At 42.5% G+C, this 24663-nt stretch overlaps 2 protein-coding genes and 1 pseudogene across 5 annotated transcripts in view; 2 read left to right on the top strand and 1 right to left on the bottom strand.

Moving 5' to 3' along the window:
- Positions 1-569, bottom strand: part of SLC30A4 (solute carrier family 30 member 4) — a 31388-nt gene extending 30819 nt beyond the window's left edge. Inside the window, exon 1 of one of the 2 annotated variants that reach the window (XM_058737864.1) lies at positions 483-569. The gene's annotated coding sequence lies outside the window, so the exon portion shown is untranslated. Of the gene's footprint in view, positions 1-66; positions 182-482 lie in introns of those variants that run through there. The other variant, XM_058737863.1, reaches the window with a different exon arrangement.
- Positions 1-24663, top strand: part of BLOC1S6 (biogenesis of lysosomal organelles complex 1 subunit 6) — a 133164-nt gene that overhangs the window by 51028 nt on the left and 57473 nt on the right. The gene's annotated exons all lie outside the window — the stretch shown is intronic.
- On the top strand, positions 13368-17521 carry LOC131516622 (cAMP-regulated phosphoprotein 19-like; annotated as a pseudogene).

Below are 24663 nucleotides of genomic sequence, written 5' to 3'. Positions count from 1 at the left end.
GGGGCGGCAAGGGGCGCCAGGCCGGCCCGGAGGCTCCGGGGCTCCGCGAGGGGGCGGCGCATCTACCTGGGGCGCTGCCGCGGGGCCGCCGCTCATCTCCCCGCCCCCGGCCGGCCGGCTCGGCGGGGCCGACTCGCGCAGCTCGGCCCGGGGCCGGGCGGGGAGCGGGGCCGTCCTCGCGCCTGCCGCGCCCGCAACTCCAGGCCGGCTTCAAGAGTCTGACAGGTTCGGAGCCGGCCGCCGGGGGCCGCCGCCTCTCCCCGCCCTGCGCGAGGCCGCGCGCGTGCGCCGCAGCGGCCGCAGGCGAGGAGCGCGAAGGAGGGGTCCGCACGAGCCCACGCAGGCCCGCGGCGCAGGGTTGCGGCGCCCGCAAAGGGGCGGGGCAGGGGCTCGTGCCGCATCCAGTCCTCCGCCTCCCGCCCGTAGCCCCCAGTCTCGGCTGCGGAGCCCCGCGCGCCCGGCTCTGCCCGAGGGGCACTCACAGGGAAGCCCCAGTCTCTGGTGCCGCACTGTCGCCTCCCCAGGCGGAGAGGCGCTAGCGGATGGAGCCGGGGCCTGCGGTCCGAGTGGGTAGATTCGAACGGTCCCGCCCGCCTGGGGCTGGGCGTTGCTGCGGGAGGTCGCTCTACCCTAGAGGGCCTCAGGAATCTCGGGGCAGGATCTCGGTTGCGGATCCTGGGCAGAAAAAGAATTTGTGCTTTCTTGCTAAGTGAGAAACTATGCAGCTTTCTTTCTTCGAGTTGCTGCTTCTCTGGCAAGTTGACAAAATTTGCTGCACGGGTGAGAGGGCAAGCAAAGCTTATGGTCAGCAGTTCTATGGCCTGCTTTATATTTACTATTGCTTTTCAGCAAGTATGTGTTATCCTGTGTGTTCGCTTAGTGTCCCTTCTCCCTCCATATAACATAGACTAAACCCAAGCAGAAAATCTAGTAGGGGTGTTCGTTTTGGCCTTTGGTTCTGTTAACAACCACAAATTTAAAAGAAGTTCTGAGAAGCAGTTTCTGATTTAGATTTAAGTTTTGGGGCGTCTGGGTGTGGCTCAGTTAAGCGTCTGACTTCAGCTCAGCTCATGATCTCCCGGATGATCTCGTGGTTCCTGGGTTCCAGCCCTGCTTAGGGCTCTGTGCTGACAGCTGAGCCTGGAGCCTGCTTCAGGTTCCTTGACTCCCTCTGTCTCTGCCCATCCTCTGCTCAGACTCATGCTCGCTCTCTCTCTCTCTCTCTCTCTCTCTCTCTCTCTCAAAAATAAATATCTAAAAAAAAATTTTTTTTTAAAGATATAACTTTTAATAGTAACATGGAGGGGTGCCTGGGCGGCTCAGTGGGTTAAGCCTGACTTCAGCTCACGTCATGAGCTTGGAGTTTCAGACCGTGTTGGGCTCTGTGCTGACAGCTCTGACCCTGGAGCTGCTTTGGATTCTGTGTCTCCCTCTCTGTGCCCCTCCTGCTCATGCTCTGTCCCTCTGTCTCACTCTCTCTCTCTCTCTCAAATAAATAAACTTTAAAAAATAATAGCAGAATAGAACGGCAATAGGCCTCCCCACTCCTCTTCTCCCTTGAAAGTCTAAGAGATTCTTAATCCAGAGCCCTTGAATGGGTTTTAGGGGCTTCTGGAAGCCTTAAATTCATGTGCAAAATATTGTGGCTTATATGGGTTTTCTTGAGTCAAGTCCCCTAGCTTTCATCATGTTCTAAATGGGTTTAAGACTCAAGTAAGATTTAAAACAGCAACACTGTCAGGAGAACTCATAGATCAACCCCCTAGCTTCCACTCAGAGTTGACTTGTAGTGCAAACTCCTCTATTTATCCTGTGTTAATGGATGTCATATTTGGATAGTAGTCTACATGGATTGCCAAATTTCAAGTTACAAAATCTGCAATAAAAGTCACATGGAACATCATTTTCCTCTGAAGACTTAGAATGCACTTTCGAATCTTGCATGCCTTTGGTGCAAGAGCACCAACTGCCTTTGAACTCCCCAGCAATCCTTTCACTTTTGAATGCCCACCATATCCCCACAGAGCTGCAGCCATGGGAGTCAGGTTAGGAAACCTGGATCAGAGATCCCATGGTTCCCAAGACCCGGGAGGGAAGTCTTGCTAGGAAATTATTCAATAATCAGGGCCCTCAGTTCATTATCAGCTGAAGGGAGAGTGCTTAGTGAGTAGAGCTTTCCTAACCCCAAATAGCTTAATCCACCCAATTTGGGAGTAGGTTAGTGGTTTTTCATTTGTTATACTGCTTGAAATTCTGCTAATGAGAAAGATAAATGAACAAAGCAACTATGTCAGGAGTGTGATTGCTCTCTCTTTAGTATGAGTTCTTCAAATAGGATTCCATCCAAGGAAAGGCGATAGATGTTTTCAAGGAAAGTTGAGGCAGGAGCATGGATTGTTTTGGGTACTTACGGTAAGCTTTGTTGGGAAGAGGTGCAGTTCTGTGTCCCCATTTATTTTTACTATTTTGTATCGCTGGGTATCTGGACAGAGTGATGGGTGGATAACAAAAACTATATAGTGATTTTAATGTATGTTCACAAATTCAGATACTTGTCCCATCCAGAGGTAGAGCTTAATCTCCCTCCCAGTGAATGTGAGCTGCTCTTATTGAATAGCATAATGGCTTACAAGGAATAGAATGTGACATAAGTGACAGTAGATGACTTAAAAGACTAGGTCATAAGAGGCACTGTAGTTGCCTGCTTGTTCTCTCTTGGATCACTTGCACTGGGAGAAGCCAGAGTTACCATGTCACGAGGAACTCAAGCAGCCCCAAGGAAAGCCCCATGTGATGAGAATGGAGACCTCCTGCCAGCAGCGATGTGAATGAGCCGTATTGGAAGCAGGTCCTCCACCCTAGTTAAACCTTCAGATGTTTGTAGCCCAGGAGATGTTGACTGAAACCCCATGAGAGATCCTGAGCAGAAGCTCCCATCTAAGCCACTCCCAGATGACCCACAGAGACTGAGATAATAATGTTCATTGTTTTAGTATGGTAAGTTTGGGGATAATTCGTTACACAGCAATAGATAATGAATATACTCAATCTCAACTTTGCTCTGTACCAGGAAAGACACTTTTCTTATTCTTTTATCACGCACGCCCTTGTTCCTAGGCCTGTCCTTGGGCTAGTGGCATGATTTCTATCACTGAACTTTAAAATGTGCTAAATAAATAGACTTCTGTGAATAGTCTTGGAATTTGCAACCTTATTTCTATGTATTCAGAATTTATAACAACAGACAAATGAACTTTTGAAAAATAATCCTTTTTTTTTTTTTTTTTTAATGCAAGCCTCTTAGGCCACATGTTGATCTTTTTTTTTTTTTAATTTTTTTTCAATGTTTTTTATTTATTTTTGGGACAGAGAGAGACAGAGCATGAACGGGGGAGGGGCAGAGAGAGAGGGAGACACAGAATCGGAAACAGGCTCCAGGCTCCGAGCCATCAGCCCAGAGCCTGACGCTGGGCTCGAACTCACGGACCGCGAGATCGTGACCTGGCTGAAGTCGGACGCTTAACCGACTGTGCCACCCAGGCACCCCAAAATAATCCATTTATAATCTGGGTACTGCCTGCAATTCAGCTAGCTATTGCTCACCATGCCATTCTTTTATAAGAGACTTAATACTTCTTTCCAGTTGAAGAACTTTTTTGCATGGGCAAATAGAAAAAGTTGCCAACCATTTATCCTATTTCTTACCCAGGTAACTCCTAACACACAAACTGTTTAGGTAATACCAGAAGTCTGACATTTGCAAGACACACACTCCAGCAGTCAACGAGAATAGCCCCCAAATATCCTTCGTCAAAACCTGTTTTGTGGCCCAGATTATCTCTTGGGACAAATGACAATGCTGAAAATAATACCACAGCTAACATTTACTTGGGGCTTGTTCATGCACCAAGCACCTCTGCAGGGGACCTGATTTCCATTAGAGGGGAAGTTAAGAATTCAAAGCATGGGTCTTAAAGTCTGACCGTATTTGTATCCTGGTTTCACCATTTAGTTATATGTCTCTGGAAAACTAACCAATCTGTGCTTCAATTTTCTTACATATAAAATGGGGATGGTAAGAGTACCCACTTCACGAAGCTGTGGTGAGGATTCAATGAGATGATGCATGTAAAGCATGTAAAACATAGCATATGTAGTTCCTAGCACATAGTAAGTGCTCAATCGATGACAGCTCATATTTTTTTAAGTAGATGAAGACGTGGAGTTTCAGGGAAGTGAAGTAAATTGACTGGAGTCATGCAGCTAAAAAACAGAGCAGGAGTTCAATTCCAGATCAGTTTGGTTTCAGAGCTCAAGCTCTCAAACACTAGCCTGCACTGTCCTCTCAGTTTCACACACAAATGGAATGATGTGCAGAAAAGCACCTAGACTCCTTCAGGTGTGCTGGGAGAAATCCCTGTTCCATATATCAAAGCCGTGCCAGCACCTTGAGACTTCAACATCACCCTGTGAAATCCTTCTTGGAAAGGAAAGGAAAAAAGTGGAAAAGTGTTTAAAAACCGAGGTATGGGGAAAGGTGCCACTTACTTGACAGGCTCACATGTTGCATATTCCCAACCTGAGAATTCCTTTCTCCATTGGAATAGATGATTGTAGAAGATTTCCAAAGGATGAATTTGGAATGTGACTCCTTATCTTTTTCAGGAGGGGTTGAAAGCTATCAGATACAAATGGACAAGGGCTAGTGATGTGATACACAACTATGGAGAGTATAATAATTTCTTCTTTCTATGGAGTGCTATGCTAACAGAGTGGCTGGAGAGTCAGTTAAACCCCTCCTCCAGGGGAAGAGAAGGATGCAAAGTAGGTAAGAGAATTGCCCAAGGACAGGCAAGTTGCCTTCTTGGACAGTGAGTAGATAAAGGAGAGGGTCTCTGGGCCACACCCATGTATCTGTCAGGAAAACCAACCTGTGAGCTAAAACACTCAATCAAGTTCATTGTTTTCATACCTTTGTTTTGTCTTTCCTTACTTTTTAAAGGAAATGTACCTGTGAATTTCTCTAACCATATCTGGCTAAAATTAGAGGGAATAGGAGCTGGGATGGGTTTAAGACATAAGCACACCCACCCTGGAGTCTGGAGGTAACAGCTTGAAGGTGAGGGTGGAACGCTGATTTTGGACATGCTTTAGGAATCCATCACAGACAAGAGAAGTTCCTTCCTTCAGCCTCTAATTTTGCTATCCTTTCACAGTGATCCCCAACACCGTACTGTTGCTGAACTCATTTTCTTGGCTGTAAAAGTAGAAAATAGTATTTGTCCTACCTCTGTCACAGGAACACTGTAAGAATCCAATGAAATTTTGCATGTGAAAACATTCCCTTACTTACTTTACTAGAGAGAGCTATTAAAAACCATACCATCTGGGGCACCTGGGTGCCTCAGTCAGTTAAGCATCTGCTCTGGATTTTGGCTCAGGTCATGATCTTGTGGTTCATGGGATCGAGCCCTCCATTGGGTTCGACACTCACAGCGTCAAACCTGCTTGGGATTTTCTTCCTCTCTCTCTCTCTGCCTCTCCCTAGTTCGTGCTCTCTCTCAAAATAAATAAACATTAAAAAAAGAAAGAAAGAAAAAAGAAAGAAAGAAAAAAAATATTTTAATCATAGTTCATTCATAACTTTAAATTCCCCTCTAAAAAACATTTGTATTTCTTGAAACTGATGTTTAATTTCTAAGAAATTCTTAGTGGTGAGATTAATCTGTCTCATACTGATTGGAGATGATTAAAACACTAATACTCAGTTTATACTTATAGTAGACTTATTTCAGAGAACATTATAACATTTATGAATTAAACCAAGACAGAGAAGCAAATGCGGACAAAGTGACTCTTGTGACCTCTTAGAACTGGTGGCTTTAAACAATGAAGGCCATTGTATAAAAACTCCCTCCCAGGGTTATTGTGAGGATTAATTAGATTAAAATCTGCAAAGTGCTTTGAGTTTTTTCCCAGAATTCCTTTACAAATAAAGATGGCATTAATTATTTTTTTATATGGATCTTCCCAGAATCAAATGTAACAAATTCACCTGTTGTTTAACTTGTACTCCCTGAAGCAAAAAACCCAAGACCAAGCCAACCTAAATGACCTCTAATGGTTTTAAAATGACTATAGATAGGAGCATGCTTGAATGAGCAGAAGTTAGTACCCTAATCACAAAGATCTTGGTGTATGTTTTACATGACCGGGTAATGCCTCATAATCACTATGCCATATGGTAATTAGGTATAAATTACTGTAATTATTACAGCTGTTTTATACTGATCAACCAAGTTTTACTCTCCTCTTTGTTATTTATATTTTACTAACTCACATTCTACTCACTTACAAATAGGCTTTAAGGCAGTCTTCCCATTAGTAGGCCTTCCTCACCTCAAAATACTAGAAAGGATGAGAATGAGAGTTTTTCCTGATACTAGATACTGTCTAATCCTCATTGTATGCACAGAAACAAATAGACACAGACGAAAGACAGGTGTCTTAACAACCAACTCTCCAGCAGCTGAGGTTCCTTGGGAACCCTTCTCAGTTTCCCAGTCTCTGATCTTAATCCTGTTCCCAGTGACCCACCCAGCCCGCGCTGTGAGCTTCCCCCCCACACCCCAAGAAGGAGCTACTCTGAATATTCTGAGTGTGGGTGTGGGGCAACCCATTTGGGTGGAGGCCTGTGATGTGGGTGGTGAAAGAATTCACCCTGGGCAGAACAAAGGAGATAGAAGTTTATTAAATACACCGCAAGGGAGCTACAGGAAGGACAGCAAAGGAGAGACTGTTTGATAGGGGGCTGTGGGTGGGGGGGTGGGGTGTAGTTAAGGGGGGATGGTGGGGAGGTATGAGAATGTGTGGAATTTTGGTACCTTTTTTTGGTACCTGTGCCCCATTGTAAGTAGCTCAGTTGTCAACTAGGTCTTAAGGCTATTTTGAGGCGGGTCACCTAATGGGCCTATTTGCATTTAGCCTGGTGGTCACTGTGGGCCCTTTTACCTTACTGAGGTTTCCATTGCTCAGGCATGTTGCCTAAAAGCTGCCTCTACAGTGGGCTTAAGGTAGCAGAAACTCTGTAGCAGGTCCAGGTGAAGTCTGGGGAACAGTAGGGTAAGAAGCCCATTGTAAATGAGGAACCGGTCTGGCAGGCAACCAGCTGTCCTGATTTACTCGGGATGGAGGGTATTTCCAAGACCTGAGACCACAGTTTACTGGGATGAGTTTACCTTGTAGCAAGAATAGATTCTGTAACCGTGATGTTGCTGGGCAGGGAGAGTATCTTACCTGGGCAAGACACCTTGTTCCTGTTGGGCCCTGCAGCACACTGGGCTGGGTGTTCTCGGAATTCTCAGGATGTGACTCCTGTTACAGTGAAATGGAAGAGGTCAAAGGTGTCTGAGAGGGAGGCCAACCACCTCAGATAGGACCCCCAAGGTACCATGACCCTGTTAGAGCCACGGAGATCCCAAGTCAGTTCTGTAACTTTGCAGGTGTGGAAACTCTGCCTGAGGGTGAGGCTGGGGAAGTCAGTGTATGCCAGACTGCCCCAAGAGACTGAGTAAATTACTGTGTGGTTGATTGCTTAATTATCCTGGGGTACAACTCTCTTACTGCCCTGGATGCCCTCTTCACAGGACCAGTGAATATGAGAAACCAAGTTACCTTACAGCTAGAACAAAGGTGGCTGGGGGGTTTCAGTGACATCATTTACAGGCCTCATGGCCTCTCCTGGCCTTTTGTGTTCCTTTTTCCCTGCTGGGGTGTTCTTCCTTCTCAGTGTCTGGCTAACTGCCATTCAGCTTTCAAACCCAATGGATTCTGCCCAATTTTCCTCCTTCTTTCCCTCTTTCCTCCTCTCCTTCCCTTCTTTCTTCCCTCCCTTTTGTTTTTAAACTTAAAAAAGTTTATTTTTGAGAGAGAGTGCACATACACACACATGTGCATGAGTGGGGGAGGGGCAAAGAGAGAGGGGCACAGAGGACCTGAAGCAGGCAGCACTGACAGCAGAGAGCCGGATGTGGGGCTCAAACTGGCAGATGGCAAGATCATCACCTGAGCCAAAGTTGGACACTTAACCAACTGAGCCACTCAGGTGCCCTTCCTTCCCTTTCCTCTTTCCTTTTCTCTTTCTTTCTTCCCTTCCACAAATGTTATTTGAGTGTTTATCATATGCCAGTCACTAAAGTAGACACTGGAGCTATAGAATTGGATAAGACAAAGTCTAGATGATAACCCACCCCTGATTAGTCCTGTGTATACAGCATAAATTCTAATTCTTTATTACTAATTTCCACCCCTCCCAGATTCCATGCAGACTGTTGATATCTATATATAACTTTCGAGCGAAAGTGAAAATAATATAGCCTTTCTTCTTGGTTCAATTTTAGTTTAGTCTTTCTGAAATCATTCCCCAGGCCCCCATCTGGTAAAGTCTTCAGATAACCACCTCCATCCATGGCGTGCTGATTTTTATCACTTAGTATTACTGTTACTGCCTTTAGTTCTCCCAGTTGTGCTTAGTTCTGAGTTGTGACCTCGCAGCTCAGAGCCCTGTCTTCATTTTATAAATAGTCGGGATATTTTTATCCCAAAGTACATTACTTTGCACTTGTTCCCACTAAAGCTCACTTGTCAGTTGTCTGACCACAGAGTCAGATTTATAGGCTCTTCTGACTAGCCCAAGGATTGGCAAACTTTTTCTATAAAGGGCCAGATAATAAATAATTTCCGGTTTGCAGCAATACCTTGGTGCTGGTCGAATTTGCTCATTTCTGCCCTTGTGAAAGCAGCCGTAGGTGATAATAAGCAAATGAGTATGGCTATGTTCCCATAAAACACTGGACACTGAAATGTGAATTTCGTATACTTTTCACCTGCCACAAAATATTAGTCTTCTTTTGATTTTGTTCAACCATTTAAAAATGGAGAAACCATTCTTAGCTCAAGGGATGCACAAAAATAGGTGTAGGCTGGATTTGGCTTGTGGGCTGTAGTTTGCTGGCCATGATCTAGACTCATCACTAGTTAGAAGTGTTGTTCGAGATTTCACTGCTCATTCCCTCCTCCTGATCACTTATACATATAAGTGATATACATTGTAATTGCAGTTGCCTTATATGGCATGGTTTTTTTCACCACTCCTTTACCTACTCAATTCTAGATAAAGTCTAGAGCCACTCTCCCCCATGGCATCCATCCCACCCCAAGTCTAGACAAGTCCATTTGTTACATATGCTCATGTCTCACGTTGTAAATTTATCTTCATTAGTGGCATTATTTGACTAGTGGCTGCTTCTCACTCCCTTGTTAGGCTTTATGCTCCATGAGACTGGGGACTGTCTATCTTTGCTCATATCTCCTGCACCTGACCCTGTGCCTGGCACGCAGTAGGTGCTCAATAAAGCATTTGTTGAACAGAGGAACCAGATCCACAGCAGACATCAGCTTATTGGCTGGGCATTGTTGTCTATAATAGCTCCTCCCCTTACTAGCAGAGAGACCTTGAATTTTAAGATCTCTTTGAGCTTCAGTTTCTTTCTCTGTCAAAAGTAACAATAGTTACTATCAGTGGGTTGTGGTGACTTAAATGAGGAGATGTAACTGGCACATGGCTTGCTCCAGTCACTGTTAGATTAATGTCAGGCTCCTTCCCCACTTCCTCTCATTGCTGTCAACTCTATGGTTGTCTGATGTCCAACTACCACTTGCTCAGATATCCCAAGTGCATAGGACTCCACCTGCCTGAAGAGAACTGCACTGTTTCCTTTGAGAAACCCAGAATTAGAAATATGATGAGTACACCCTTCATATATCTGCTGCCTTTCTAAGACCTGTCACTTGGGCCCTCTAGTTCCCTCCCCTGGCTGGAATCAACAGGCTGCACCCATTGTTTTTGCTTCCTTATGTTTGCTTATGTTTGCTTAGTTCCTTATGGCCTCACAAAACATTCCAATCTTATGTGACTTTTATTTCAGCCTCTCCTTTGGAAATCTGTTAAAGGTTTTTTAAGGTGTTAAGGTAGAAAATATAAAGCATTTCCCTTTTACCTACACACTATTTACTTCCTCAAAAATTAAGTAAATTAATTTTTCTTTTTATAGATACCATTTGACCATCTTTGTCTAAAGTTAACTTTAAGTGTTTACCATGCCTATTTCACAAATAAACCATAACTTCCTAGGTTCTCTCCAGAGATTTCTTAATGATAATAATTATCATGTCATAAAAATTACAAGATTTTGAGCCCAAAATGTGTTAAGCACTGTGCTAGGAACTTTAATTAAATACATCATTTAATTTAATCCTTATAACAGCCTTGCATAGTGGATACTATTATCCCCATTTTATACATGGGATAAATGAAGTTTTTTTTGAGAGAGAGAGAGTGTGTGTGTGTATGAGAGCAGAGTAGGGGGAGGGGCAGGAACACAAGAGAGAGAGAGACAGAGAGAGAGAGAGAGAGAGAGAGGGAGAGAGAGAGAGAGAGAGAGAGAGAGAGAGAGAGAGAGAGAGAGAAACTCTCAAGCAGACTGTATGCCCAGCACAGAGCCCCATGCGGGGCTCTGTCCCATGACCCTGAGATCATTACCCGAGCCAGATTCAACAGCCGGATACTTAACCTACTGAACTACGCAGGCACCCAAGGATAAATGAAGTCTTTTAAATAATTTATTGAAAGCCACGTTATTAGAAGACGGTGGACTCAAGGTTTGCATTCAGGTTTCCCCCAGCCCAGTGCCCATCATCTTTCCATCCTGACATTTTCTTCCCTTCTTATGCTTGGTAGCTGGTGGTGCTGGGAAGGGCACGTGTATCACATTTTCACTCTTGTAACCTCCCGAGTGAACAGCCAGCTATGATGACTAGTTGCCCATTTTGGCTAATGGATCCTCAGTGTCATAGCAAAGTTCCATCAGAACTCATGTGGGTTTTAAAGTATTACCCTTTCGCTTAAAACCACTCATCATCCATCCATCCAACCAATATGTCTATTTTTTTAAGTTTGTTTGTTTGTTTGTTTTTGAGAGAGAGAGACCAAGCAGGAGGGGCAGAGAGAGAGGGAGACAGAATCTCAAGCAGGCTCCCCACCATTGGCACAGAGTCGGATGTGGGGCTTGAACTAGACACTTAACCTACTGAGCCACCCAGGTGCCCCTAACCAATATTTCTCAACAGGCTATCTCACTCCGTTTGGGCTGCTATAACAAAATACCACAGGCTGGGTGTCATAGAAACAGCAGAAATCTACTTCTCACAGTTCTGGAGGCTTAGAAGTCCTAGATCAGGGGGCACCTGGGTGGCTCAGTCAGTTGACCATCTGACTCCTGGTTTCAGCTCAGGTCATGACCTCACAGTTCGTGGGTTCAAGCCCCATGTCAGGCTCTATGCTGACAGTGCAGAGCCTGCTTGGGATTCTCTCTCTCTGCCCCTCCCCTGTTTGCTCTCTCTCTCTCTCTCTCTCAAAATAAATAAACAAACAAACAAAAAAAAGTCCAAGATGAAGGCACTAGCAGGGTCATCTTCTGGTGAGGACCCTCTTCCCGATTCATAGCCATTGCTTTTTCACTGTGTCCTCACAGAGTAGGAAGGGTAGGGAGGTCTGTGGGACCTCCTTTGTAAGAACATGAATCCCATTCATGAGGGCTCCATCCTTGTGTCGTAATCACCTCCCAAAGTCTCCATCTTCTAACATCATCACTTCGGCATTAGGATTCCAACTGGTGACTTTTGGGGGACACACACATTCAGATCATAGCAGAGATTGTATACCAGACACTGTGCTATGTGTTGAATGTGTCTTAGGCCAAAGAAATGTGTCTTTAGTGCTTAAAATTAGTTTAAAATGAAGACATTGGGAGTGGGGGGTGCACCTGGGTGGCTCAGTCGTTCAAGCTTCTGAGTCTTGATTTCGGCTCAAGTCATGATCTCACAGTTTGTGAAGTTGAGCCCTGTGTCAGGCTCTGCACTGACAGCGTGGGGCTGCTTGGAATTCTCTTCCATCTCTCTGCCCCTCCCCCACTTACACACATGTGTGCACTTTTTCTCTCTCTCTCTCAAATAAAATTAAAGAAAGAAAGAAAGAAATAATAAAATTAAGGCACTGGGTAGTTAATAAAAGAGGCATCTGGAGAGGAGGGAAGATGGAGAGAAAGGATGGGAAAGAGAAGAACTGCCTATGAAATCACTGCCTTGGGGACCCATGGGTCAGGAGGAGGTCAGTGGGTATGGTGAGGAAGGCAAGGGAAGATTAATGAGATTCTCACACACCAGGATAGAAGTGATAAGGTGGAACCAGCAGAATTTCGCTCTGGCATGACATACTGCTTCTGTTGATATGGCTTATGGTTTTCGGTTCCCTTTCCAACAGCCAGTACTTTCCTAGCTCTCTGACGTTCTTGTTTTCTCTTTCCCAAGCCAGCATAGATGATACCTTTGCATTGGTGTTCTCTGTCTGGGTAGAATCCCCATTTATCTTGATGGCCTACCAGAATTGCTGCAGTGACAGCCTGTTTCACTGTGTAGAAGGCGCTTACTTCATTTCTGCTTTAGTTTTGTGTGTGTGTGTGTGTGTGTGTGTGTGTGTATGCACAGTGTGTGCGTGTGTACGCACATGAGAAGTGAGAGCGCCTGGATTGTTGTAGTTCAGACCATGCTCACACAAAGGGATCCTGGTGACCAGAAGAGTCCTTACAGGCACATCCACCTCAGTGCGTTCGCTGTGCATCAGAGTCAGAAACTTGATTTTGTCGACACCCTGAGAATATATTCATCTCCTATTAACTAGCTCACAGAAAGTAATAAATACAAAGCAGAATATTGAGGGTGTGTAGGAAAGTGTACATATGTTTTAGAGATCCATACTGAAATGAGTAGGGATGAAGTGACTTGGGTCTATCTATCTGCTTTAAAATATTTTAGTTTTGGGGCACCTGGGTGGCTCAGTCAGTTAAGTGTCTGACTTCCATTCAGGTCATGGTCTCACAGTTTGTGGGTTCAAGCCCTGCATCAGGCTCTGTACTGACAGCTCAGAGCCTGCAGCCTGCTCCAGATTCTGTACCTCCCTCTCTCTCTGCCCCTCCCCTGCTCATACTCACTCTCTCTCTCTCAAAAATAAACAAACATTTAAAAAAAAATTTTTTTTTTCAACGCTTTTTATTTATTTTTGGGACAGAGAGAGACAGAGCATGAACGGGGGAGGGGCAGAGAGAGAGGGAGACACAGAATCGGAAACAGGCTCCAGGCTCCGAGCCATCAGCCCAGGGCCTGATGCGGGGCTCGAACTCACGGGCTGTGAGATCGTGACCTGGCTGAAGTCGGACGCTTAACCGACTGCGCCACCCAGGCGCCCCTTAAAAAAATTTTTAAGTGAAGCAGGTGTGGGAAAATCTTGATAATAATGATTGAATTTGGTTAATGGGTATTTTATACTCTTTGTACATTATATATGTTATATACTAATTATATTATTTCCCTACTTCTGTGTGTTTGAAATTTTTCTTAACATGAAAATTAAAATAAAGGAAATGACAATAATTTACAGAAAGAAATACAAAATCGTCAGGTTACCTCGTGCAAGTTAAGTTAATGAGGAAGCCAAGGTGGAGAGCTAAGTCGATGTAAGACTGTTGGGTCACCCAGGGCAATGACATATTCCTGTCTGCAACCAGGCGCTCCTCTCTCCCCTTCTGCTGTCATGTCCCGGGACCTAATTCCTGGGACTATCTCAGAAACTTAGAAATCTGATTCCTACATCCACGGCTGCTCCCATCGCACTCCCTGTCCCCTGTCAGATACTGAAATCCTGCTCCAGGCTGAGGGGATTGGTGCCTCTATTGCTACCACCCCTGGCAACAGACATCTATCTCTCCCGCTTGCAGCTTCTAGTTTTGCTTTAGGACTGCCCATTCTTGGGGTACATGAGAGACCCTGCTAACTCAAATGCTGGTTCAGTTTCCACTCCTGCTGGCACCCCCCTCCCATCAGATCTCTTAGGGGCTTGAAACCTGAGAAGCAATAAGGCATGGGCACAGGGAGGATTCCTGACCTTGCCGCAGCCTGACCTATCTGCCGGGCTCTGCCTTGTTTGCCGGGCACCAGCTCCAGGAATGGCACAGATGGCTAAAGGGAAAGGCACTAAGGATGCCTCATTTTCAAAGGCACAATTTATTTAATTTGATTCTTATTCAGATCTGTGAGATATAGTTATCATTCCTACTTGAAGAGATAGGGAACTAGGGCACTGTGAGGTGAAGCAATGTGTTTACAGTCACAGAGTTAATCTGCAGCAGCACCATGATGTGAACTGAGGCGTTCCCATCCCCTAAAGGAGTTTATCGGTGTCTAAATCCAAGTTATTAGTAAACTACTGTATTTCTCAAATTAAACTAGTATGTGTAGCAACCAGGTTGTGTTACCGCAAAAGACGATTCGTTATTAGCAGCAGGTTGGATTTATCCAATAGCTAAATGCTGTATTTCATTTTCATCCATGTGTCGAATTTACTAATTTTTAAAAAATGTTTATTTATTTATTTTGAGAGAGAAAGAGCAGGGGAGGGGCAGAGAGAGAGAATCCCAAACAGGCTCGACAATCAGTGTGGAGCCCGACTCAGGGCTTGATTCCAGGACCAACCATGAGATCATGGCCTGAGCCAAAATCAAAAGTCGGATGCTTAACTGACTGAGCCACCCAGGCACCCCTGAATTTACAAATTTAAATAAAACGGTCCTAATTTTTCATTATGAGGAGTTAATAACTAATATCTATAGTTTATAAATCAAGAAAAAAGGGTGTAAATATATTACATATAGTTTCGGTGGTAAACAGTAGTAGAATTTAAAACAGAAACTATTGGGGCCCCTGGGTGGCTCAGTGGGTTAAGCATCTGACTTCAGCTCAGGTCATGATCTCACTGCTCGAGAGTTTGAGCCCCACTTCGGGCTCTGTGCTGACAGCTCAGAGCCTGGAGCCTGTTTTGGATTGTGTGTCTCCCTTTCTCTCTCCCCCTCTCCTGCTCACACTGTGTCTCTTTCTCTCAAAAATAAATAAATGTTAAAAAAAATTTAAAAACCCCAAAAACAGAAAGTATTGATAAAAAACCTCTGAGTAATGGGTGTGGCAGTGATGTGGTTGGTGGGGATGGGAGGTAGGAGATGTTTTTGTTTTTCATTTTACACACATCTATACGGTCTGAATTTTTAAAAATATGGGCAAGTTTTACTTGTATAGATTAAAAATAATAGTTTAAAAATAGAAAAAAGAAGTGAAATACAATGAAACATATCCCCTCAATGAGTGATTGCTGAAATTGTCATATGTAATACTATGTAGCCAATAGAAATTTTAAGTAGGAAAGGCAAATCAAGAATGATGTGGTTAGGATAATACCTAATCATGTATATACTGCGTGTAGGTATATGTGCATACAAACAGGAAGGATACATATCAAAGTGATACCAAAGTGTAGGGATGAGGGGTGAGGAGGAGAGGAGGATTCTGATGATTCACTGCATTCACTTCTATATATGGCTTGATTTTTTTTTGAGGGGCATGTACTGAATATGAAAGTGTGCAGAATATTTTGCAGGTTCAAAGCTACAGCGATTCTGAGAGTTCCCTCTTTTCCTCTTTGTCACAGAACAGCCAAATGTGATTGCACTGTGTTACATATAAGTGTCAGGATCTTACACTTGATTTACAGTGAAGAAATTCACTGTTCCTAAATATTGTTACAAAAGAGAAGTTTGTGAATTGCATTATTCCACTCTCAGGCCTTAATGTTACCACAGAGCTGACCAAGTCTGATTCATGGTTTTGTTTTGTTTTGGTTTTTTTGTATTGTTACATTTCCTTCCTTTGCTTGGTTTTGACCAAGGGTGTGTGGGGTTTAAATCTCCAAATCCAGTATCTCATGACTGTTAACAAGGTATGTATCCCACACTGTAGAGTCCTGGACTTGGAGTCTTTAACCCTGATACTTGATAGAATCCTTCTGATGAAGAGAAGCAGGGGAAGAGGAAGCAGTATGTCCATGGAGGTCCCCAAGGCAGCCTCCACGGAGGAGTAGAAGGCAATGGAAGATAAAGTGATGAGTCCAGAGAAAGCCGAGGAAGCAAAATTAAAACCAAGGTATCGTCATCTGGGACAAAAGCCTGGAGGTTTAGATTTCTTAAGGAAACGATTGCAGAAAGGGCAAAAATACTTTGATGCCAGGGATTACAACCTGGCTAAAACACAACTGAAGAGGAAGCAGCTTCCTACTGCAGCTCTGACTAAGACAAGTCACTGATGACCCGCATTCCCACTCCACAGAAACTTCCTCCACAGAAACCATTCCTTGCCGCCAGCAAGCTGGCTGGCTGATTAAAAGAGCTGAACTGCATGAATCTTCTAATTCTCATTATTTCTCCTTGTTCTTTCTCTGCTTTTCATTTCCTTTCATTCAGTAAGTCATTTGAGAATGAGAGCTTTGCAGGTAGCAGTAGTGTGTGCTGCTATTGTAAGGAAATATACGCGTGGAGAGTTTTTGATTAGTTTAACAGTGCGCTGATAAAGAGAACGTGTTTGAGCAACATAAAGTAATCTGCTTGAAAATAATTGTATATATTACCTAACTCCTAGTGTAGGACTGGTTCCAACAAGTAACAAGCAAGTTTTATGATTGTAATGTTTTGGCTTTCTTTAATTCATCTTAATTCAGCTCTGTATGTTACTCTTGTTTAAAATAACCATGGGGTGCCTAGGTGGCTCAGTAGGTTAAGCCTCCGACTTCAGCTCAGGTTATGATCTCACAGCTCCTGAGTTCAAGCCCCGCATCGGGGTCTGTGCTGACAGCTCAGAGCCTGGAGCCTGCTTCGGATTCTGCATCTCCCTCTCTCTCTCTCTGCCCCTCCCCACCCATTTTTTTTTTCTCTCTGTCTCTCTCAAAAAATAAACATTAAAAAAAATAAAATAAATAAAATAACCTCTATTGTATTAATTTCTTTTGCATTTCCTTTTGGATTTTTTTAAATTTTTTTTAATGTTTATTTATTATTGAGAGACAGAGCATGAGCAGGGGAGGGGCAGAGAGAGAGGGAGACACAGAGTTTGAAGCAGGTTCCAGGCTCTGAGCTGGCAGCACAGAGCCCCTGGCGGGGCTTGAACTCACAAACTGTGAGATCATGACCTGAGCCGAAGTCAGACACTTAACTGACTGAGCCACCCAGGCACCCCTCCTTTTAGATTTTGTAAAACAGAAGTTTAAGACCACAAGTTGGAAGAAAGGTCACATTCTTCAAACAAAAATAGATGGGGCTCTGAAAGATTTGTATCTCTGTGCTTGAACTTGAATGTCCTTAAACCTGTTTCAGCTCTAACAATAGAATTTTACTTGGGCAATATTTGCCTGATCTGGTGTAACTTATATGACTCTAGTGCTTAACAGCTGCTGTTCTTATTCAGTTCTATAGTGTTAGAATATCTTTTGTTAAAGAGATGAATAAAATACTCAAGTGCATCGACTGTTGAATTCACTTTTGTGCCATTTTTGTAGATACAATAGTTTTGCGCACACACACACACACACAAAGGATCCTTTTGGTGATTCAATTTTTTTTGTATTTTACTTTATCGTGGAAAGAACAGTTAACATAAGATTTACCCCCCTAACAATATTTTGTGATTTTTTTTTAATGTTTATTTTTGAGAGACACACACACACACACACACACACACACACACACAAACACACAGAGTGTGAGCAGGGGAGGGGCAGAGAGAGAGGGAGACACAGAATCTGAAGCAGGCTCCAGGCTCTGAGTTCTCAGCACAGAGCCTGACACAGGGCTTGAACTCATGAACAGTGAGATCATGGCCTGAGCCAAAGTCAGATGTTTAACCAGCTGAGCCACCTAGTTGCCCCTACCCTCCTAACAACTTTTTAAGTATTGATATATTATTGTTGACTATAGGTACAGTGTTGTATGGTAGTTCTCTAGAACTTACTCATTTTTTTAAATGTTCATTTATTTATTTATTTTGAGAGAGAAAGAGAGAGAGTGTGGATGGAGGAGTGGCAGAAAGAGGAGAGAGAGAATCCCTCTCATAGGGATTGAGCCTGACATAGGGCTTGATCTCATGACCCTGGGATCATGACTCAAGCCAAAATCAAAAGAGTCAGATGCTCAACTGACTGAGCCACCCAGGTGCTTCATCATCATTGCTTTTAATAAAAGAAGTTAAATTTATAAACACTTAAGATAACTTGGGAAATGTTACAGAGGTTTTGCTAAAATGCAAACTGTCAGCAAACTGCCAGCAAACTGCAAAATTTGTCATATCCAATGTATTTAATCTGAGTGGTAATTTTGCTAACAAAACTCAGTTGGAGGACAGCTGATATATCAATGCTCTTGATGGAAATAACATGTGTGGTATTGTGGCTAAGAAAGGAGAATATAAGTCGGTGCATGTTTTCATCATACAAATCTTCTGGTTGATCCTCTTTATCTCCATCAGGAAAATATATAGGGAATGGTAGCTTTTTACTTTTTAATCTTTTTAATGTTTATTTATTTTTGAGAGAGAGACACCCACACAGAGTACGAGTGGAGGAGGGGCAGAGAGAGAGGGAGACACAGAATCCAAAGCAGGCTCCAGGCTCTGAGCTGTCAGCACAGAGCCCAACGCGGGGATCAAACTCGAACTGTGAGATTATGACCTGAGCTGAAGTCAGGCACATAACTGACTGAGCCACCCAGGCACCCCAGAAATGGTAGATTTTTACAGAAATACTTAGATGAAGACAGTTTAGAATCTCTGATAGTCACTGAGCTGTTGTTATGTCCTGGTAGAGAGTCATTTACATAGATTATATTGTGTGTTGTGTCCACACTTAGGGTCCATATGCTGTCCATCTATGCTTCCCATTTGTCTAGCCTGTTTTAGTTCCAGGCCAGAATGGAAGCATTCTTGTTTGAAAGAGCTCCAAGTCTCCTGTGGATTTTCATTTAATGGTAAGTAGCAGGCTGGTCTTCAAATCCCCATCTTTTCATGGCACCTTGAAGCCTTCACCAATAGTTTTTACTGTGGCATTCACATACTGTCCTGGGTGAAAGTGAGCAGCATGAAGAGGAATGCCTGGCTTAATTATAGCTGATTGCTATGGCTAGAACTTCCAGTACTAGGTTGAATCAAAGTGGTGAGAGTGGACATCCTTGTCTTGGAGGAAAAACTCTCGATTTTCCACCACTGAGTATGATGTTAGCTTTGAGGTTTTCATATATGGTCTTTAGTATGTTGATGTATGCTCCCTCTAGCCCTACTTTGTTGAGAGTTTTTATCATGGGTGGACGTTGTACTTTGCTTTTTTTAACAAATGGTTTTTCTGCATCTATTGAGATAATTGTATGGTTTTTATCCTTTCTCTTGTTAATGCGATGTATCACATTGATTGATTTGCAAGTATTGAACCACCCTTACATCCCTGGAATAAATCCCACTTGATGATGGTGAATGATTTTATTTTAAGTACTGTTGGATTCAGGGGCAACTGGGTGGCTCAGTTGGTTGAGATAGGGCTCTGCGCTGATAGCACAGAGCCTGCTTGGGATTCTCACTCTCTCTCTGCCCCACCCCCTTCCTCTCCCCTCCCCTCCTTTGTGTGCACACACTCTCTGTCTCAAAATTAATAAATAAACTTAAAGAAAGAAGTACTGTTGGATTCAGTTTGCTAATATTTTGTTGAGGATTTTTGCATCTATGTTCACGAAAGATATTGGCCTGTAGCTTTCTTTTTTTGTGATGTCTTTTGGTATCAGGGTAATGCTGGTCACATAGAATGAATTTGGAAGCTTTTCTTTGTCTTTTGTTTTTTGCAATAGTTTGAGAAGAGTAGGTATTGACTCTTCTTTAAATTTTTTTTTTTCAACGTTTTCTATTTATTTTTGGGACAGAGAGAGACAGAGCATGAACGGGGGAGGGGCAGAGAGAGAGGGAGACACAGAATTGGAAACAGGCTCCAGGCTCCGAGCCATCGGCCCAGAGCCTGACGCGGGGCTCGAACTCACAGACCGCGAGATCGTGACCTGGCTGAAGTCGGACGCTTAACCGACTGCGCCACCCAGGCGCCCCTATTGACTCTTCTTTAAATGTTTGATAGAATTCACCTGTGAAGCCATCTGGTCCTGGACTTTTGTTTGTTGGGAACTTTTTTTGTCTTCTTTGTTGGGAGTTTTTCTTTTGAGAATTTTTTTTGGGTGCCTGGGTGGCTCAGTCAATTAAGTATCTGACTCTTGATTCTGGCTCAGGTCATGATCTGGCGGTTGGTGAGTTCAAGCCCCATATCAGGCTCTGCACTGACAGCATGGAGCCTGCTTGAGATTCTCTCTCTCTCTTTCTCTCTCTGCACCTCCCCCCCTACCCCTGCCACTGCTCCTGCTCTCTTTCTCTCTCTCTCAAAGTAAATAAATAAATGAACATTTTTTTTAAAAAAGCCAAAATGGAGAGTCAGACGCTTAACCGACTGAGCTACCCAGGCACCCCTGCTGGGAGTTTTGATTACTGATTCAATCTCATTGCTAGTAATTAGTCAGTTCAAATTTTCTATTTCTTTCTGATTTTGTTTTGGAAGATTAGATGTTTCTAGGAATTTATTCATTACTTCTAAGTTGTCCAATTCATTGGCATATAATTTTTCATAATAGTCTCATAATCTTTTCTATTTCTGTGCTTTCAGTTGTTATTTTGCCTCTCATTTCTGATTTTATTTGAGTCTTTCTTTGTTACATTACTTAGTCAAAGGGCTTGTCAATTTTGTTTTTCATTTCAAAATATCTACTGTTAATTTTGTTGATTTTTTCCCATTTCTTTTTTAAAATTTATTTCTGCTCTAATTTTTGCTGTTTCCAGACTTTTGCTAAATTTGGGCTTAATCTTTTTCTTTTTCCAGCTCTTTGTGGTACAAATTACTTACTTGAGATTTTTCTTCTTTTTTAATATAGGCATTTATTGCTATCAACTTCCCTCTCAGCACTGCTTTTGCTGCATCCCTTAAGTTTTGGTAGGTTGGGTTTTTATTTTTCTTTGTCTTGAGGTATTTTCTAATTTCCCTTTTGACTTATTCTTTGAACCAGTGGTTGCTTAAAAGTTGTTTAACTTCAACATATTTGTGAATTTCCCAATTTTCCTTTTGCTGTTGATTTCCAGTTTTATTCTATTGTGATTAGAAAAGATACTTGGTATGGTTTCAGTCTTCTTAATTTGTTAAGACTTGTTTTGTGACCTGACATGTGATCTCACCTGGAGAGAGACCCATGTGCCCTTGAGAAGATTATGTTTTTTTCTGCTGTTGGCTGGAATGTTCAGTAGGTATCTGTTAGGTCCATTTGCTCGATAGTGTTTTTCACTTATAGTGATCTTCTATCTGGATGTTCTGTTCATTATTGAAAATGGGGATTAAAGTCTCCTACTGTGATTGTATTCCTGTCTATTTCTCCCTTCAGTTTTGTCAGTTTGCTTGATATATTTGGATGCTTTGATGTTGAGTGCATATATACTTGAAATTGTTTTATCTTCGTGGTATATTGACCCTTTTCTCACTGTATAATGTCCTTCTTTGTCTCCTGTGACAATTTTTTTTTTTTTTTTTTTTTATTTATTTTTGGGACAGAGAGAGACAGAGCATGAACGGGGGAAGGGCAGAGAGAGAGGGAGACACAGAATCGGAAACAGGCTCCAGGCTCCGAGCCATCAGCCCAGAGCCTGACGCGGGGCTCGAACTCACGGACCGCGAGATCGTGACCTGGCTGAAGTCGGACGCTCAACCGACTGCGCCACCCAGGCGCCCCTCCTGTGACAATTTTTAATTTAAATTCTATTTTGTCTGATGTCAACATAGCCACTCTATTTAACAGTTTACACTTAGCCTGGATTTCTAGCCAAAATACTAGACATGTGTGTGAAGCCATCTTGGATGCCCCAGACCACTCCATCTGCCAGATGAATATCAAGTTGTCCTCCATGATGCTTCGTGGAACAGATTTCTCCAGCTGAGTCATGCTTAAATTCATGACCCATACTTTTATTTTGCAGTAGTTTGTTACACAGCACTCGCTAGCCAGAACAGGAACAACTGACCCCTGTTATCCCCATTTTAGCCCAGCTTTTGGGCAGATTAAGCACCATTATAGAGTAATTCATCTTCCTTTACTTCTCTTTTTTCCTTTGGACAGAACTTCAGATATAAAAACATTCTGATCCTTTTGACTAACAGTAAATATACATATATTTTTACCTAGTTGTGATATCTTTATGCTTATTATTTTCTTCTCCTTTATACTTTAATTTTATCTGATATTTTCATTAAGTCAGTAGCTACTGGTCTGTTTTAAACAGCAACAGCATATTCCAGATGTCATAGTAGGCTTAACATCCCTTTTTTGTTGGATTTTGAGAGGTCCCTACCCCTGGGGTTGGGGTGTTTCCACACAGACTACTCATTTCTTGTTAGTATCCATGTCATTATCTTTGTCCTCTTTTCTTGGCTGGGGCAAACAGCTTGCAGTTAGGTGAGGCCTTCTCCCTGAGTTCTGGCCAATAAAATGTAAACAAACTGATATGTGCCCTTCCAGCCTGCCCCATAAAAAATACTAGTAATAGAGGAAGGCACAGCCATTCAGTGGAAGGAGCAGAGCTCCCACAACCTGCTGACCTCCACAGGACTGTATGGTGAAGGAGAAATGCACTTTGGTTAATACTTGGAGATTCTAGGGTGCATCTGTTAGAGCAGCTGGCATTATTTACCTTAACTAACAAGGGTATTTTAAATGCCTCTGTTATCAGCATGTACATTAACCCAGCTGACAGAGTGTGACAGTAATTACTACTGACTCCTTCAAGTAATTACTACATTTTGTTTACTTTCAGTAAGTGAATTTCAGGGGTCCTGCTAGCATTTAGAATTTTGAAAGAAAAATTTCACTGGCTTGTCAAAGCTATATCTCTAAAGTATCTATATGCAAAACAAAACAAAAAAAGCCTTAAATTAAAAATTGTGTCTTAAAAATAGGGCTGTTAGAGTTACTGTAGAATAGAGACACTAGTGTGTATTCTCTGAAGTCAGACAGTCAAGTGCTTCTACCATTCACTAGTTCATTCATTCATTCATTCATTCATTTACATAATCAATTTGTGCTGGACTTTGGTAACCCAAAGATGAAAGAGACAGATTCATTTCTTTTAGCCATGGTATGTATAATCATGAATTTACCTGGGTGACCATGGGCAAACTCTCTTTAGTTACTCCATTTGTAAAATGAAGGAAATATTACTGTTGTATTCACTGCTAGGATTTTGGTGGCACCTAAATGAGATTAACCACATAACACAGTGCCTGTCATATACTAAGTGCTCAATAAATATCTTTCTTTTTTCTTTTTTTTTTAAGCTTACTAACCAATCTTGAGTTAGTTAAGCTGAGTAGTTAAGGACAAACATTTCCAAAGAGGGACCCTTAGCTTTAATTCTTCCCCCAAATAAGCAGCACCAGAACATCCCTTGCTGTCATCTTCCTGAGGGCTTTCCTTGAATTGGGGCTACTGAGTCAATAACATTCTCCACAAAAAGAATTTTATAATATTCATAGATATCCATCATTTCTTTTAGGTAAATGCCTAACAGAATTTCTAGGTTATGGGAGTGCTACATGTATAACTTGGTAAGAAACCTCCAGCTTTCCAAAGAGTTTATACCATTTTATACCTACATTAGGAAAGTATAAGAGGTTACTGCTAATCCTCACCAACATGGGGTATTGTCAGGGTTTCTTTTCATTTAATTTTGTTGAATTCTGATTTATCTATTTTTCTTTTTTTGTTTGTGTTTTTGGTGTTAGAGCTAAGAAATCATTGCCTAATCCAAAGTTACAAGTATTTACATCTATTTTTTCTGTTAGGAGTTCTGTAGCTTTATCTTTTACATATAAATTTATAATTCGAGATGCCTGGGTGGCTCAGTTGGTTAAGCATCTGAGTTTTTATTTCAGCTCAGATCATGATCTCATGGTTTGTTGGTTTGAGCTGTGCACTGGGGCTCCATACGAATTCTTTCTCTCTTTCTCTCCATCTCTCTCCATCCCTTCCCCCACTCATGTCCTCCCCACCCCCAAAATAAACATTTTAAAAAATCTATAATCCACTTTGAGTTAATTTTTGTGTATGGTGTGAAGGAAGGGCCCAAACTGCATCTTTTACCTGTGGATATCCAGATGTCCCAGCATCATTTGTTGAAAAGGCTATTCTCTTCATTGAATTGTCTTGGCTATTTTGTGGAAAAACAATTGACCACTAATGTGTGGGCTTATTTCTGGACTCTCAGTTCTGTTCCATTGATTTATATGCCTATCTTGGTGCATAGTTTTCGTTGGAGTAATTCATTGTAGTTCTAACTTGCACTTTGTATGTATTTTCCTGATGACTAATAATTGCGCTGGAAAGTTTCATCTTGTTCATTCCAGTCATTCTCTTTCCTTATCCCCCATAACTAGCCATTGTTTTGATTAGTTTATGTCATAAATCAGTCTTTCCTGTTCTAGAACTTTATGTAAACACGGTATACATTGTTTAGTACAGGCTCCTTTCATTAAACACAATGTTTTTGAAATTCATCCATGTT

The sequence above is a fragment of the Neofelis nebulosa genome, chromosome 7 (assembly GCF_028018385.1).
Source record: "Neofelis nebulosa isolate mNeoNeb1 chromosome 7, mNeoNeb1.pri, whole genome shotgun sequence".
In the NCBI taxonomy this organism is placed as follows: Eukaryota; Metazoa; Chordata; class Mammalia; order Carnivora; family Felidae; genus Neofelis; species Neofelis nebulosa.
This window is presented reverse-complemented; position numbering and strand designations above follow the sequence as displayed.